The 15,233-nt window shown below is 42.6% G+C and overlaps 1 long non-coding RNA gene across 3 annotated transcripts; it reads right to left on the minus strand.

Moving 5' to 3' along the window:
- Positions 1 to 5,350: 5,350 nt before the first annotated feature.
- LOC134129093 (uncharacterized) lies at positions 5,351 to 11,033 on the minus strand. Of its 3 annotated transcripts, XR_009956281.1 has the most exons (4): positions 6,827 to 7,078; positions 6,452 to 6,489; positions 6,068 to 6,150; positions 5,351 to 5,917 (listed from the first exon to the last, which is right to left on the minus strand). It is a non-coding gene; the product is annotated as an uncharacterized LOC134129093 (long non-coding RNA). The 3 variants fall into 3 exon arrangements; XR_009956280.1 differs by lacking the exons at positions 6,452 to 6,489; positions 6,827 to 7,078 and adding an exon at positions 10,740 to 11,033; XR_009956282.1 differs by lacking the exon at positions 6,452 to 6,489.
- Positions 11,034 to 15,233: the final 4,200 nt, after the last annotated feature.

A 15,233-nucleotide genomic window follows, 5' to 3' on the forward strand; every position in this document is an offset into this window, starting at 1 on the left:
AAAAATTCAAGAGTTTTTGAACATGATAAAGTCCCCAAAAGTGCGTTCGAAGTGGCGAAATAATAATAATTAAAGCTGCAAGCAGCGATGAACGGGCCTTCGCCTATTCTCGCACGTCGGGGTGGGGCGGCGGTCGGCCGGGCTCGCGGGTCAAAAAAGACTAAAGAGACTAAACAAATCATTCTCGGGGCTGCCATTCAAACCCGAATCTGCGGCCTCGCGAACGGAATCCACCGACGCCGGGCTGTTGCCCCGCTGCAAAAGACCTGCAGAGTAATCGTTACGGGTCTCGGGCACGATGACCACGATAACAAAAAGATGCATTCCTGTAAAATAAAGGTAGAGTCTGAAGCGCAAGAATCACAGCAAACGCTCGTCTCGTTCTCCAGTTTGCGTCCGTATAATTGATTCAACACACGTACAGTTTACATCCAGTGCATTTTTCTTGTCCTGTATATCTTATAGACGCAGTCTCAATCAAGGTTAATTCACACCTTGGTTTAGTCGAGGTAGAAGGACGACAGCTAACCCCACCTCTTTTGCTCCATCAAGATATGTTAACTTTTTAACCAAACCCGCTGGATGACGAAGTGGCTGTCTTCCTGAAGAGAGCTTTGCTGAATGAAATAATTAATAATACATTGACTAAGATACACTCTTCCTCCAGGGCTTAATATATTGGTAAGTTCAGTTTGAATCAGTTAAGCCATGTAGAAACTTTGCATTGACCCAAGTCATTAAAATTAAAAAAGTTCCAAGCCATCCAGGCCTATATGTCGTCAAGACAATTGAGTAGTTGTCCAACAGAGTTATCCTTTTTTGTTTTAAGATAAAAACCATAGCTGTTATTACTGCCTAATATAGTTCCAATTGACCAACTACATGAGACATTTCCACACCATATTGACCGTGCAATCTCTTCTTCAAACTCCGTTTGAAAGAAGACCACTGGCTGAAAAACAAAAAATAAAAGAAATGGGACCGGACCAGCCACAAATTAACATCAGACAGCAGGTGAAAGACAAGGAAGCGTCGTACACTAGAGGCTTTTCGCGGACATGGTACACTAGGAAGCCGTGGCTAACCGGCTGTGGAGTAACTAACTCGCTGTTTTGCTTCCCTTGTTTGCTTTTTAAAACCGCAGCGACCGATCGAGTCTGGTGTGAAAACGGTGTTCAGGACATGAAACATTTCATCTCATCTGCTCCTCCAAGCACTCACCATCTCATCTGCTCCTCCAAGCACTCAGCATCTTATCTGCTCCTCCAAGCACTCAGCATCTCCTCTGCTCCTCCAGGCACTCAGCATCTCCTCTGCTCCTCCAGAGATGCTGTTGTGTCCCTGGAGGAGCAGAGGAGATGCTGTTGTGTCTCTGGAGGAGCAGAGGAGATGCTGTTGTGTCCCTGGAGGTGCAGAGGAGATGCTGTTGTGTCCCTGGAGGAGCAGAGGAGATGCTGTTGTGTCTCTGGAGGAGTTTTATGTTTTTTTTGTGTGTCTGTCTTAGAGGTGGTTTGCTGTACGATTTATGTGAACACTGGAGACAATGTAAATAATTTTTATTGACTTGCTCACCATTACAATTGGTAATGCACAGTCTTCTTCATCTAGTGGTTACTCCATGTAATAACAGCGACTATTTGCCTCTTTGTGTATATTGAATATTGACGCAAATTACAGCAATTATAAGTTCACCTTGTATGACTTGGTTTCCTAATATGATGTGTATGACTTGGTATGACCTTGTCTTTGAAAGAACAATATTTGAAATCTACAAGGACATTCTAAATTCATAGTTTAATAATTACATTAGATGCTATTTGTTTTTAAGTCGTTACTTTGGTGTTAATGTAATAAATAAACGGCAGAAATCTCCCTCAGCCCCCCCTACTTTTTCCATCACCAGCCGCCACTGCTTAACAGTAACCCGTAATATCACAAAACGTGTTTGCATCTCCACCCGTATGTTGCTTCCCAACGGAGCCACCAGCTCACTGTGATTACGCAATACAAAATGGCGGAGAGTGCGATCTTTGGGGACTATATTTTGCAGCATTGTTCAATAAACACAATTGAAGTCACATCAGGAGTCTAATTAATTAAGAAAGGGCGATGTACAAAGTGCAAAACATGAATAGCGGTTACTTTGAACAGAAATACATTACGTTAGAGCTGGCAAACGCCAGGTCACTCACGTCTCCCCCTCCAGCTCCACACATACGGCAGCTGTGCCCAGCAGCCGTATGTGGCTGAAACGAGTGTGACACAGCTGCTCTAAGTGTACAGTTATTTAAAAACCTCAGCAAGGAGAGTTACCTGAATCCTTTTGTCCGTTAGATCAGCCGGACACGCGTTTAAAAAAAGAAGTAACAAAAAAAAAAGTATGATTTCGTCGGGACTCGATCTCACGACCATAGGATCGGGGGGCGGTCTCTTACCAGGAGAGCTAAACCCTCTGATGGCTTTGAGAATTCGAAAACTCACTGAAATAGGATTGGTCACTCTCCGCCAAAAATTCAGGTAATATTCACACTAAAAAAATTATAACTGCCTTCCTGTTTGTTTTAGAGAAAATTCCTCAGAGACTTTTTTAAGTCTCCCTTTAATACATTTGGTAAAAAATCAGCGGACTTGTCGGTCAAACAGGGTGCGGGCGGGGCTTCGTCAAAATCTTCCAGGGGGCGCAATGGAGGCAATTTTTCACTTTTGATCCAAAACTGCACATCAGGTCTGTAAAGGTCATCACGTAGGATACTCACAGAGGTTTTCAAGAGTTTTGGAGTGTGCCGAGGCTCAGAAGATGTGCTTGAACTTTCATGCGAATATGGCGACGTCACAGCCACAAAGTTGGTCCAAAACTCCCAATTCTCACTGTGAGCCATCGTCACAGTCTTACGTCTTATATTCCCAGATTTGAAGTTGATCAGATTAAAGGGCTGGGAAATGGACATGTAAATGTACAAACTTTGCATTGACCTAAGCCAATAGGTGGCGCTATACTTTTTCGAAAATCACTGCATGGCATTACTTAAAGGCCTACACAAGCATCATGAATATACATTTATAGCCAGAAATATCAATGTTCCTTGGAGTTATACCATTTTACATTTTGGAAAAAAATCGTCCAAAATTGTCCAAACTGCACGCAAGCTCACGCCCAGGTGGTTTTATGAAAACTCTTGATTTTAATAACTTTTGACCCCAAGGGTGTCAGGAACCAGTTGCCAGATTTTGAAATGGATCGGATTTAAACTCTCGGAGGAGTTCGTTCGTTTGTAAATGCAAAAATTGAAGGAAATGGCCAAAAATACACAGAATCACCACAGCGCCCCCTAATGTTCAAATATTCTGGGAAAATTTGGGGATGTTCTAGGACTCAATGTGAACATGTCCTCAAAATTTGGTGAAAATGACGGTTAGAAAAAAAAAAAGTTATAGGCCTTTGAATTTTCTGGACACAAACCTACAAACTTCATTGGTCCATAACTTTATTGAAAAATGAGATATCAACATTCTTTCAATAACTTTTGATCGCATCGAGCCAACGATCATTTTGCCGAAGATTTCGTAAGAATCGGACCAAGCGTCTGGGAGGAGTTCGCAAAAACGTGTTTTTCACAAAATTCAAAATGGCGGCCATAAAACGGTAGGCGCATTTGCATACCATAATTTTTTTTGTGTACAGCACATCCAAGAGAACTTGTGTGAAAAGGTTTCAAGTCAATCGGTAAAAGTAAAAAAAAAAATTAACATTGCGGCCACTTTGGGGGGCGCTAGAGAGATCTTTTTTTTCTCCTCTAATTGCGGGACCCCAATCATACGTCAATTTTGCGCACTTCTGATGCGCGTGCAAAAATTCAAGAGTTTTTGAACATGATGAAGTCCCCGAAAGTGCGTTCGAAGTGGCGAAATAATAAAAAGAAGAAGAAGAATTCTTGCAATTTCAATAGGGCTTTCGCCCGACTTGCAGTCGGCTCAGGCCCTAATTAAAGCTGCAAGCAGCGATGAACGGGCCTTCGCCACTTCTCGCACGTTGGGGTGGGGCGGCGGTCGGCCGGGCTCGCAGTTAAAAAGAAGAAAAAAAACGATGGCTCTAACGGGAAGCGAACCCGGGTCAAAATATTGAAAGTCCTGTGAATAAGCAACGGAGCTACGTGCTGACTTGTGATTGCAAAATCGAAAAGTGACCTAAAAAAAAGGCGATTCACCCACATTGCGTCAGGGCAGAGGGATCAATATTTTGCAGCATTCTTCAATAAACACAATTTAAGTCACATCAGTAGTGTAATTAAATAACTTGGGACGATGTACAAAGTGCAAGACCTGGATAGTGGTTACTTTGAACAGAAATACATTACGTTAGAGCTGGCGTACTCTCACAGCATGAACTGACGCAAGACTACGAGCGCGTCTGTGGCTCCGCTATTTATATCAGTCAGTCAGCTGTGTCATTCTGTTCATGTGCCACGGAGCAGTTTCTGGCCCCAACCTGAAAATAGTTTAACACCCCTGCTCTAAGTGTACAGTTATTTAAAAACCTCAGCAAGGAGAGTTACCTGAATCATTTTGTCCGTTAGATCAGCCGGACACGCGTTTAAAAAAAGGAGGAACACGGACGGGAAATCAGAAGGTCGACCTGGGGCGTCGCGTGAACCGGGCCCCTACATGTGACGACCCTCGATCAGCCAGTTGTCACAGACCTTGTCGTACGGAAAGTCATTCGTTTATTGAAGATCACATTTTCATACAGTCAAGTCACACCCGTGAGTCTCTGTAAAACACGGGAGCTGTGGATTCAGTGTGTGGCTTCAGGCGATAACATGACCATGTTTGAAGTGCTCTGTAAGAAGTGGAGAGCGCGTAACGGTTAGCTGTTGGATCTTAAATGTTATTGTTTGATTCTTTAGCTTGATGCAATATTGAAACGTAGGATCACCTTGGATTAGTCGAGGTACAATGACGACAGCTAACCCCACCTCTTTTGCTCCATCAAGATGTGTAAACTTTTTAACCAAACCCGCTGGATGACGACGTGGCTGTCTTCCTGAAGTGAGCTTTGCTTAATGAATTAATGAATACATTTAGTAAGATCCGCTTCTCCCCCGGGGCATTATATATTGGTGAATTCAAATTGAATCAGTGGAGCCATGTACTTTCAGCTAAAAGTAATATTGCAGTCTTAAGGGAGAGGAGATTCCAGCAATGTTGTCAATGGATTGTCAATTCAGGTTGATAACAAATCCAGGTCTACAGATTCCAAAGCATCAAGCAAACCTATACAACACAGGACTTGTTGTGAATCAATGATCAAAACGTCACCAAAATAACTTTGATCGCCCCCATTCAGTCAAGGCAAGATTATATATATTATTTTATTATAAATGAGCTTATGAGCTTTTTCATATGTGGCATTACAAGCTCTTTACCCAGTTGCTTAATGAACAGCACCATGCATTGTTAGCACTCCTTGCAGAGAAGGGCTGCAATGAGCAAAAAAAAGATCAAGGTACACACTTGACACCGTGAGAGAGAATTAATCACAACAGGTGCTGGGGCAAGTTAGATAAAATAACAAGCAAAATTCAATTGTGGAAGCGCTAGAATAAATCACAACAGGTGCTGGGGCAAGTTAGATGAAATACCAAGCAAAATTCAATTGTGGAAGCGCTAGAATAAATCACAACAGGTGCTGGGGCAAGTTAGAGTTAGTGAGAGCTAAAGGAGAAAATAAACGCAGTAGGTCACATAAGTTCTGTCGGATGTTCAAGTTGCCCAGAAGGATGAGCGGCGAGCTGTCATCTGGAAGTTGTAACTCTTCCATTCGTTGTAGAAGTAAATAACTTCTTCTCTGGAAGGATCATTTTCCGCTGTGGTCCAGTCGACTTGGGTCTTTGCCACGATTGCCCGCGGTGAAGCCCACCTGTGCCGTGTGGTGGAAGAAAAAAAGAAGGCCAAATTATTACATCCATCGACAGTCACACGATATGGAATGCTGTTGTACGAATGCGGGAAGAAGTCTTTTACAATTATGCAGACAGAACAAAATATACATAAAGAAATGCTTTCCCACCTCGCTGGAGTTGAAAGCCACGTGTCCCATGTGCCATTCCCAGTGATGTCCTCAGACTGGTGGCATGACTTTGCACGGGCCATCTGAAAATATTTGAGCACCAACGTGTATTATCAGAATACGATTATGGCTGTCAACAGATTATAGACAATTAACTAGTTAATCACACGTTTTGAAAACATTTATCTTGATTACAATATTTTTTTCTCTTATATTAACTGTTTACAGTTTAGTAATTTGTTGTTTCAACTCCATAATGAGCTTGACGTGTGTATATTATTTCTTTGGAATGAGGGGCATATTAATCATATCATTTAATGTTAGATTCATGCTCATTGTGAAGGCAATAAATATATAACATATTGAAAAGCATTGAAGACGCACAATACATTACGTGTCATTTAGCTGCGCCCGGCTGCACGCTGCGGGCAGATTATAGACAATGAAGTTAAACAACAAAGTAGTTAAGTTAGCTGCTGCGAGCACGGTTCTACTCAAAGTGTGTAAATAAAGTGATTCAATCGGGCCAAGTTATTTAGGGCACACGGAAACGTAAACAAAGTGGCGCTGATAGAGTGAAGAGGGGTCTTTTATCCCCGTGAAGCTACCGTAGTTAGCTTAGCTAAAAGACGTATGCTGGTTGTTATTGTTCAGTGCTAAATAAAAACCCTCTTGAATGTAGAACACAACTCACGTCTGGCCTCATACCATGACAGGCACATTAATGTTGACAATTAACTTCGTTAGCCTTGTGTTCACCTTTCCTGCCGGTCCGTCTCTGACCGTAGTCGGAGTTTGCAGGGGGAGGCGTTGCTGTCTGCTCCAGGGCCAAAGTACTGTCGGCTAAGTAAACTTTGGGGTTAATTCCCTTCGTCCCGGGGTTGGTGAATAAAAGTCCGCTTTACTTTCTTTGAGGATTTATTAATCTAACACTGAGTAACAAAGTTACAGTACAGACAATTCTCCGGCCGCTACATCCACTCCGTCATCACAACAACAACACAACTTCCTCATGCGCTCTCCCCCTCCGTAGCCCGTGCGTGTAGCTCTTAAAGGGGCCGCACCATTTTCTCTAGTAACATCACCATGACGTATGTTGCAGAATACGTCTATTTAAATCCAGATGTAAATATATTGAACTGTCCGTGTTATTTGTCCAGGTTAGATGTGTCGTAACTCGCAACCAGCTGCCCGGTCCGCCAGCTGAGTGCCTCAGTCTGCTGTTTCATTCTGTTCATGTGCCACGGAGCAGCTTCTGTCCTTAAACTGAAACGATTTTCACAAACCTGCTCTTAAGTGTAGTTGTTTAAGTCAAACACATCAGCAAGGAGCGTAAACTGAATCATTTTGTTCGTTAGATCAGACGACACGCGTTTAAAAAGAGGAGGAAAAAAAAATAATTTCGTCGGGAGTCGATCCCACGACCATAGCATCGGGGGGCCAACACCTTACTCACTGAGCTATTCTTTCAGATGGATTTGAGAATTCGAAAACTCACTGAAATAGGATTGGTCACTCTCCGCCAAAAATACAGGAAATATTCACACTAAAAAAATTATAACTGCCTTCCTGTTTGTTTTAGAGAAAATTCCTCAGAGACTTTTTTAAGTCTCCCTTTAATACATTTGGTAAAAAATCAGCGGACTTGTCGGTCAAACAGGATGCGGGCGGGGCTTCGTCAAAATCTTCCAGGGGGCGCAATGGAGGCAATTGTTCACTTTTGATCCAAAACTGCACATCAGGTCTGTAAAGGTCATCACGTAGGATACTCACAGAGGTTTTCAAGAGTTTTGGAGTGTGCCGAGGCTCAGAAGATGTGCTTGAACTTTCATGCGAATATGGCGACGTCACAGCCACAAAGTTGGTCCAAAACTCCCAATTCTCACTGTGAGCCATCGTCACAGTCTTACGTCTTATATTCCCAGATTTGAAGTTGATCAGATTAAAGGGCTAGGAAATGGACATGTAAATGTAGAAACTTTGCATTGACCTAAGCCAATAGGTGGCGCTATACTTTTTCGAAAATCACTGCATGGCATTACTTAAAGGCCTACACAAGCATCATGAATATACATTTCTAGCCAGAAATATCAATGTTCCTTGGAGTTATACCATTTTACATTTTGGAAAAAAATCTTCCAAAATTGTCCAAACTGCACGCAAGCTCACGCCCAGGTAGTTTTATGAAAACTCTTGATTTTAATAACTTTTGACCCCAAGGGTGTCAGGAACCAGTTGCCAAATTTTGAAATGGATCGGATTTAAACTCTCGGAGGAGTTCGTTCGTTTGTAAATGCAAAAATTGAAGGAAATTGCCAAAAATACACAGAATCACTACAGCGCCCCCTAATGTTCAAATATTCTGGGAAAATTTGGGGATGTTCTAGGACTCAATGTGAACATGTCCTCAAAATTTGGTGAAAATGGGGGTTGGAAAAAAAAAAGTTATAGGCCTTTGAACTTTCAGGACACAAACCTACAAACTTCATTGGTCCATAACTTTATTGAAAAATGAGATATCAACATTCTTTCAATAACTTTTGATCGCATCGAGCCAACGATCATTTTGCCGAAGATTTCGTAAGAATCGGATCAAGCGTCTGGGAGGAGTTCGCAAAAACGTGTTTTTCACAAAATTCAAAATGGCGGCCATAAAACGGTAGGCGCATTTGCATACCATAATTTTTTTTGTGTACAGCACATCCAAGAGCACCTGTGTGAAAAGGTTCCAGGTCGATCGGTAAAAGTAAAAAAAACAATTAACATTGCGGCCACTTTGGGGGGCGCTAGAGAGTTCTTTTTTTTCTCCTCCAATTGCGGGACCCCAATCATACGTCAATTTTGCGCACTTCTGATGCGCGTGCAAAAATTCAAGAGTTTTTGAACATGATGAAGTCCCCAAAAGTGCGTTCGAAGTGGCGAAATAATAATAATAATAATTCTTGCAATTTCAATAGGGCTTTCGCCCGACTTTCAGTCGGCTCAGGCCCTAATTAAAGCTGCAAGCAGCGATGAACGGGCCTTCGCCTATTCTCGCACGTCGGGGTGGGGCGGCGGTCGGCCGGGCTCGCGGGTCAAAAAAGACTAAAGAGACTAAACAAATCACTCTCGGGGCTTCCATTCAAACCTGAATCTGCGGCCTCGCGAACGGAATCCACCGACGCCGGGCTGTTGCCCCGCTGCAAAAGACCTGCGGAGTAATTGTTACGGGTCTCGGGCACGATGACCACAATAAGTATCACAGCAACACTTGTCTCGTTCTCCAGTTTGCGTCTGTATAATTGATTCAACACATATACACATCCAGTGCATTTTTCTTGTCCTGTATATCTTAGATATCATAGATGCAGTCTCAATCAAGGTTAATTCCCAGAAATATCCACCTGTAATTACCTTAGCTGTTATTTCTGCCTACTATAGTTCCTATTGACCAACTACATAAGGGATATTTCCACACCATGTTGACTATGATAAACGTATACAACTCTTATTCACATATGGACGTTGCACTTTAGAATGTGTATTGATTAACTCGGCATGTACCAAACCATATTGACAAGTAAAAAAAACAAAATATGACTAAACATGACTGAATAAATCACCGCCCAAAACATGTTAAAGATAAGTGGCATTATAAGTACAATTTAAGTGCTACCATTTGTTAGTGCTACGGTTTGCTAGTGTTTTAGTCAAGGTAGAGTCTAAAAAGGTGTGTCTTGAGTTTTCGACGGAAGATGTAGAGGCTCTCTGCGGTCCTGATGTCATCAGAGAGCTCATTCCACCATCTGGGAGCAGGACAGCAAAGAGTCGCCATCTCGTCGAGTGCTTTTCTCTCAGTGAGGGAGGAACAAGCAGCGTGGCAGATGCAGATCGGAGTGCGTGGGTTGGGATGCAGGGTTTCACCATGTCCCGGATGTAGACTGGTCCCGATCCATTCACAGCGTGGTCCGTCAGTACCAATGCTTTGAACTGCATGCGGGCAGCCACTCGTATCCAAAGAAGAGAGCGGAGAAGTGGTGTGGGAGTATTTTGGAAGGTTGAAGACCAGTCGAGCTGCTGCATTCTGGATGAGCTGCAGTGGTCGAATGGCGGCAGCAGGGAGACCTGCCAGCAGAGAGTTACAGTAGTATTTGGTGTATTATCAGAATACGATTAGGGCTGTCAACAGATTATAGACAATTAACTAGTTAATCACACATTTTGAAAAACATTTATCTTGATTACAATATTTTTTTCTCTTATATTAACTGTTTACAGTTTAGTAATTTGTTGTTTCAACTCCATAATGAGCTTGACGTGTGTATATTATTTCATTGGAATGAGGGGCATATGAATCATATCATTTAATGTTAGATTCATGCTCATTGTGAAGGAAATGAATATATAACATATTGAAAAGCATTGAAGACGCACATTACATTACGTGTCATTTAGCTGACGCTTTTAAACAACAAAGTAGTTAGTTAGCTGCTGCGAGCACGGTTCTACTCAGTGTGTAAATAAAGTGATTCAATCGGGCCAAGTTATTTAGGGCACACGGAAACGTAAACAAAGTGGCGTTAATAGCGTGAAGAGGTGTCTTTTGACGCTGTAAAGCTACCGTAGTTAGCTTAGCTAAAAGACGTATGCTGGGTAAGACTGGAGAACGCACAAGGAAAACGTAATCACTCACCGTCAAAGGCGTTTCCACTTCGTTGAGTACATGTGGACGTAAGCACCGGTGTGTAGTTAGCAAGCTGGCTGACTGGCTGCTCCATCCGGCAGCCGCTAGCTCCACTCGCTATCCCAGTTAGCTGTCCGTGCCGTCGAGCAGATATAACAAGCCCTTAAACAAAACGTACCTCACTGGCTGCACACATCCAAGAGGGAATGAGAACACTTTGCTTACATCCACATAGTAGTAATAGTTCCTGAAGTATAGGTGTGTAGTTAGCAGTTTAAAATACGGAGCGGTGATACTTTGCCTGTTCAACACAAAACCGGAACATGCGCAGACTACGTGCGCGGCTGTGCGCACGTAGTCTGCGCATGTCCGTCAACCAAGAATAGGGAATTCTGGGTGATGAAGTTCTTTAACTTAAAATTTCCCCGTAACATCTATTTACATCACCAAACGTGTTTGCATCTCCACCCGTATGTTGCAGAATACGTGTATTTAAATCCAGATGTAAATATATTGAACTGTCCGTGTTATTTGTCTAGGTTAGATATGTCAAACCCGCGACACGCTGCCAAACGGCTGCGCCGTGAGCCAGCTGTCCTGCATCAGCCTTACCTTCTTCTGTCAGCTGTATGCGCGGCCACGGAGCAGTTTCTGGCCTTAAACTGAAACGAGTTTGACATACCTGCTCTTAAGTGTACAAAGTCCATAACCTCAGCAAGGAGAGTAAACTGAATCATTTTGTTCGTTAGATCAGAAGACACGCGTTTAAAAAGAGGAGGAAAAAAAAAAAATTGATTTCGCCGGGACACGATCTCACGACCATAGGATCGGGGGGGCGGTTTCTTACCAGGAGAGCTAAACCTTCTGATGGGTTTGAGAATTCGAAAACTCACTGAAATAGGATCGGTCACTCTCCGCCAAAAATACAGGAAATATTCACACTAAAAAAATTATAACTGCCTTCCTGTTTGTTTTAGAGAAAATTCCTCAGAGACTTTTTTAAGTCTCCCTTTAATACATTTGGTAAAAAATCAGCGGACTTGTCGGTCAAACAGGGTGCGGGCGGGGCTTCGTCAAAATCTTCCAGGGGGCGCAATGGAGGCAATTTTTCACTTTTGATCCAAAACTGCACATCAGGTCTGTAAAGGTCATCACGTAGGATACTCACAGAGGTTTTCAAGAGTTTTGGAGTGTGCCGAGGCTCAGAAGATGTGCTTGAACTTTCATGCGAATATGGCGACGTCACAGCCACAAAGTTGGTCCAAAACTCCCAATTCTCACTGTGAGCCATCGTCACAGTCTTACGTCTTATATTCCCAGATTTGAAGTTGATCAGATTAAAGGGCTGGGAAATGGACATGTAAATGTACAAACTTTGCATTGACCTAAGCCAATAGGTGGCGCTATACTTTTTCGAAAATCACTGCATGGCATTACTTAAAGGCCTACACAAGCATCATGAATATACATTTATAGCCAGAAATATCAATGTTCCTTGGAGTTATACCATTTTACATTTTGGAAAAAAATCGTCCAAAATTGTCCAAACTGCACGCAAGCTCACGCCCAGGTGGTTTTATGAAAACTCTTGATTTTAATAACTTTTGACCCCAAGGCTGTCAGGAACCAGTTGCCAAATTTTGAAATGGATCGGATTTAAACTCTCGGAGGAGTTCGTTCGTTTGTAAATGCAAAAATTGAAGGAAATGGCCAAAAATACACAGAATCACCACAGCGCCCCCTAATGTTCAAATATTCTGGGAAAATTTGGGGATGTTCTAGGACTCATTGTGAACATGTCCTCAAAATTTGGTGAAAATGACGGTTAGAAAAAAAAAAAGTTATAGGCCTTTGAACTTTCAGGACACAAACCTACAAACTTCATTGGTCCATAACTTTATTGAAAAATGAGATATCAACATTCTTTCAATAACTTTTGATCGCATCGAGCCAACGATCATTTTGCCGAAGATTTCGTAAGAATCGGACCAAGCGTCTGGGAGGAGTTCGCAAAAACGTGTTTTTCACAAAATTCAAAATGGCGGCCATAAAACGGTAGGCGCATTTGCATACCATAATTTTTTTTGTGTACAGCACATCCAAGAGAACCTGTGTGAAAAGGTTCCAAGTCGATCGGTAAAAGTAAAAAAAAAAATTAACATTGCGGCCACTTTGGGGGGCGCTAGAGAGTTCTTTTTTCTCTCCTCTAAATGCGGGACCCGAATCATACGTCAATTTTGCGCACTTCTGATGCGCGTGCAAAAATTCAAGAGTTTTTGAACATGATAAAGTCCCCAAAAGTGCGTTCGAAGTGGCGAAATAATAAGAAAAAGAAAAATTCTTGCAATTTCAATAGGGCTTTCGCCCGACTTGCAGTCGGCTCAGGCCCTAATTAAAGCTGCAAGCAGCGATGAACGGGCCTTCGCCTATTCTCGCACGTCGGGGTGGGGCGGCGGTCGGCCGGGCTCGCGGGTCAAAAAAGACTAAAGAGACTAAACAAATCATTCTCGGGGCTGCCATTCAAACCCGAATCTGCGGCCTCGCGAACGGAATCCACCGACGCCGGGCTGTTGCCCCGCTGCAAAAGACCTGCAGAGTAATGATTACGGGTCTCGGGCACGATGACCACGATAACAAAAAGATGCATTCCTGTAAAATAAAGGTAGAGTCTGAAGCGCAAGAATCACAGCAAACGCTCGTCTCGTTCTCCAGTTTGCGTCCGTATAATTGATTCAACACACGTACAGTTTACATCCAGTGCATTTTTCTTGTCCTGTATATCTTATAGACGCAGTCTCAATCAAGGTTAATTCACACCTTGGTTTAGTCGAGGTAGAAGGACGACAGCTAACCCCACCTCTTTTGCTCCATCAAGATATGTTAACTTTTTAACCAAACCCGCTGGATGACGAAGTGGCTGTCTTCCTGAAGAGAGCTTTGCTGAATGAAATAATTAATAATACATTGACTAAGATACACTCTTCCTCCAGGGCTTAATATATCGGTAAGTTCAGTTTGAATCAGTTAAGCCATGTAGAAACTTTGCATTGACCCAAGTCATTAAAATTAAAAAAGTTCCAAGCCATCCAGGCCTATATGTCGTCAAGACAATTGAGTAGTTGTCCAACAGAGTTATCCTTTTTTGTTTTAAGATAAAAACCATAGCTGTTATTACTGCCTAATATAGTTCCAATTGACCAACTACATGAGACATTTCCACACCATATTGACCGTGCAATCTCTTCTTCAAACTCCGTTTGAAAGAAGACCACTGGCTGAAAAACAAAAAATAAAAGAAATGGGACCGGACCAGCCACAAATTAACATCAGACAGCAGGTGAAAGACAAGGAAGCGTCGTACACTAGAGGCTTTTCGCGGACATGGTACACTAGGAAGCCGTGGCTAACCGGCTGTGGAGTAACTAACTCGCTGTTTTGCTTCCCTTGTTTGCTTTTTAAAACCGCAGCGACCGATCGAGTCTGGTGTGAAAACGGTGTTCAGGACATGAAACATTTCATCTCATCTGCTACTCCAAGCACTCACCATCTCATCTGCTCCTCCAAGCACTCAGCATCTTATCTGCTCCTCCAAGCACTCAGCATCTCCTCTGCTCCTCCAGGCACTCAGCATCTCCTCTGCTCCTCCAGAGATGCTGTTGTGTCCCTGGAGGAGCAGAGGAGATGCTGTTGTGTCTCTGGAGGAGCAGAGGAGATGCTGTTGTGTCCCTGGAGGTGCAGAGGAGATGCTGTTGTGTCCCTGGAGGAGCAGAGGAGATGCTGTTGTGTCTCTGGAGGAGTTTTATGTTTTTTTTGTGTGTCTGTCTTAGAGGTGGTTTGCTGTACGATTTATGTGAACACTGGAGACAATGTAAATAATTTTTATTGACTTGCTCACCATTACAATTGGTAATGCACAGTCTTCTTCATCTAGTGGTTACTCCATGTAATAACAGCGACTATTTGCCTCTTTGTGTATATTGAATATTGACGCAAATTACAGCAATTATAAGTTCACCTTGTATGACTTGGTTTCCTAATATGATGTGTATGACTTGGTATGACCTTGTCTTTGAAAGAACAATATTTGAAATCTACAAGGACATTCTAAATTCATAGTTTAATAATTACATTAGATGCTATTTGTTTTTAAGTCGTTACTTTGGTGTTAATGTAATAAATAAACGGCAGAAATCTCCCTCAGCCCCCCCTACTTTTTCCATCACCAGCCGCCACTGCTTAACAGTAACCCGTAATATCACAAAACGTGTTTGCATCTCCACCCGTATGTTGCTTCCCAACGGAGCCACCAGCTCACTGTGATTACGCAATACAAAATGGCGGAGAGTGCGATCTTTGGGGACTATATTTTGCAGCATTGACACAATTGAAGTCACATCAGGAGTCTAATTAATTAAGAAAGGGCGATGTACAAAGTGCAAAACATGAATAGCGGTTACTTTGAACAGAAATACATTACGTTAGAGCTGGCAAACGCCAGGTCAC

The sequence above is a fragment of the Pungitius pungitius genome, chromosome 5 (genome assembly GCF_949316345.1).
Source record: "Pungitius pungitius chromosome 5, fPunPun2.1, whole genome shotgun sequence".
In the NCBI taxonomy this organism is placed as follows: domain Eukaryota; kingdom Metazoa; phylum Chordata; class Actinopteri; order Perciformes; family Gasterosteidae; genus Pungitius; species Pungitius pungitius.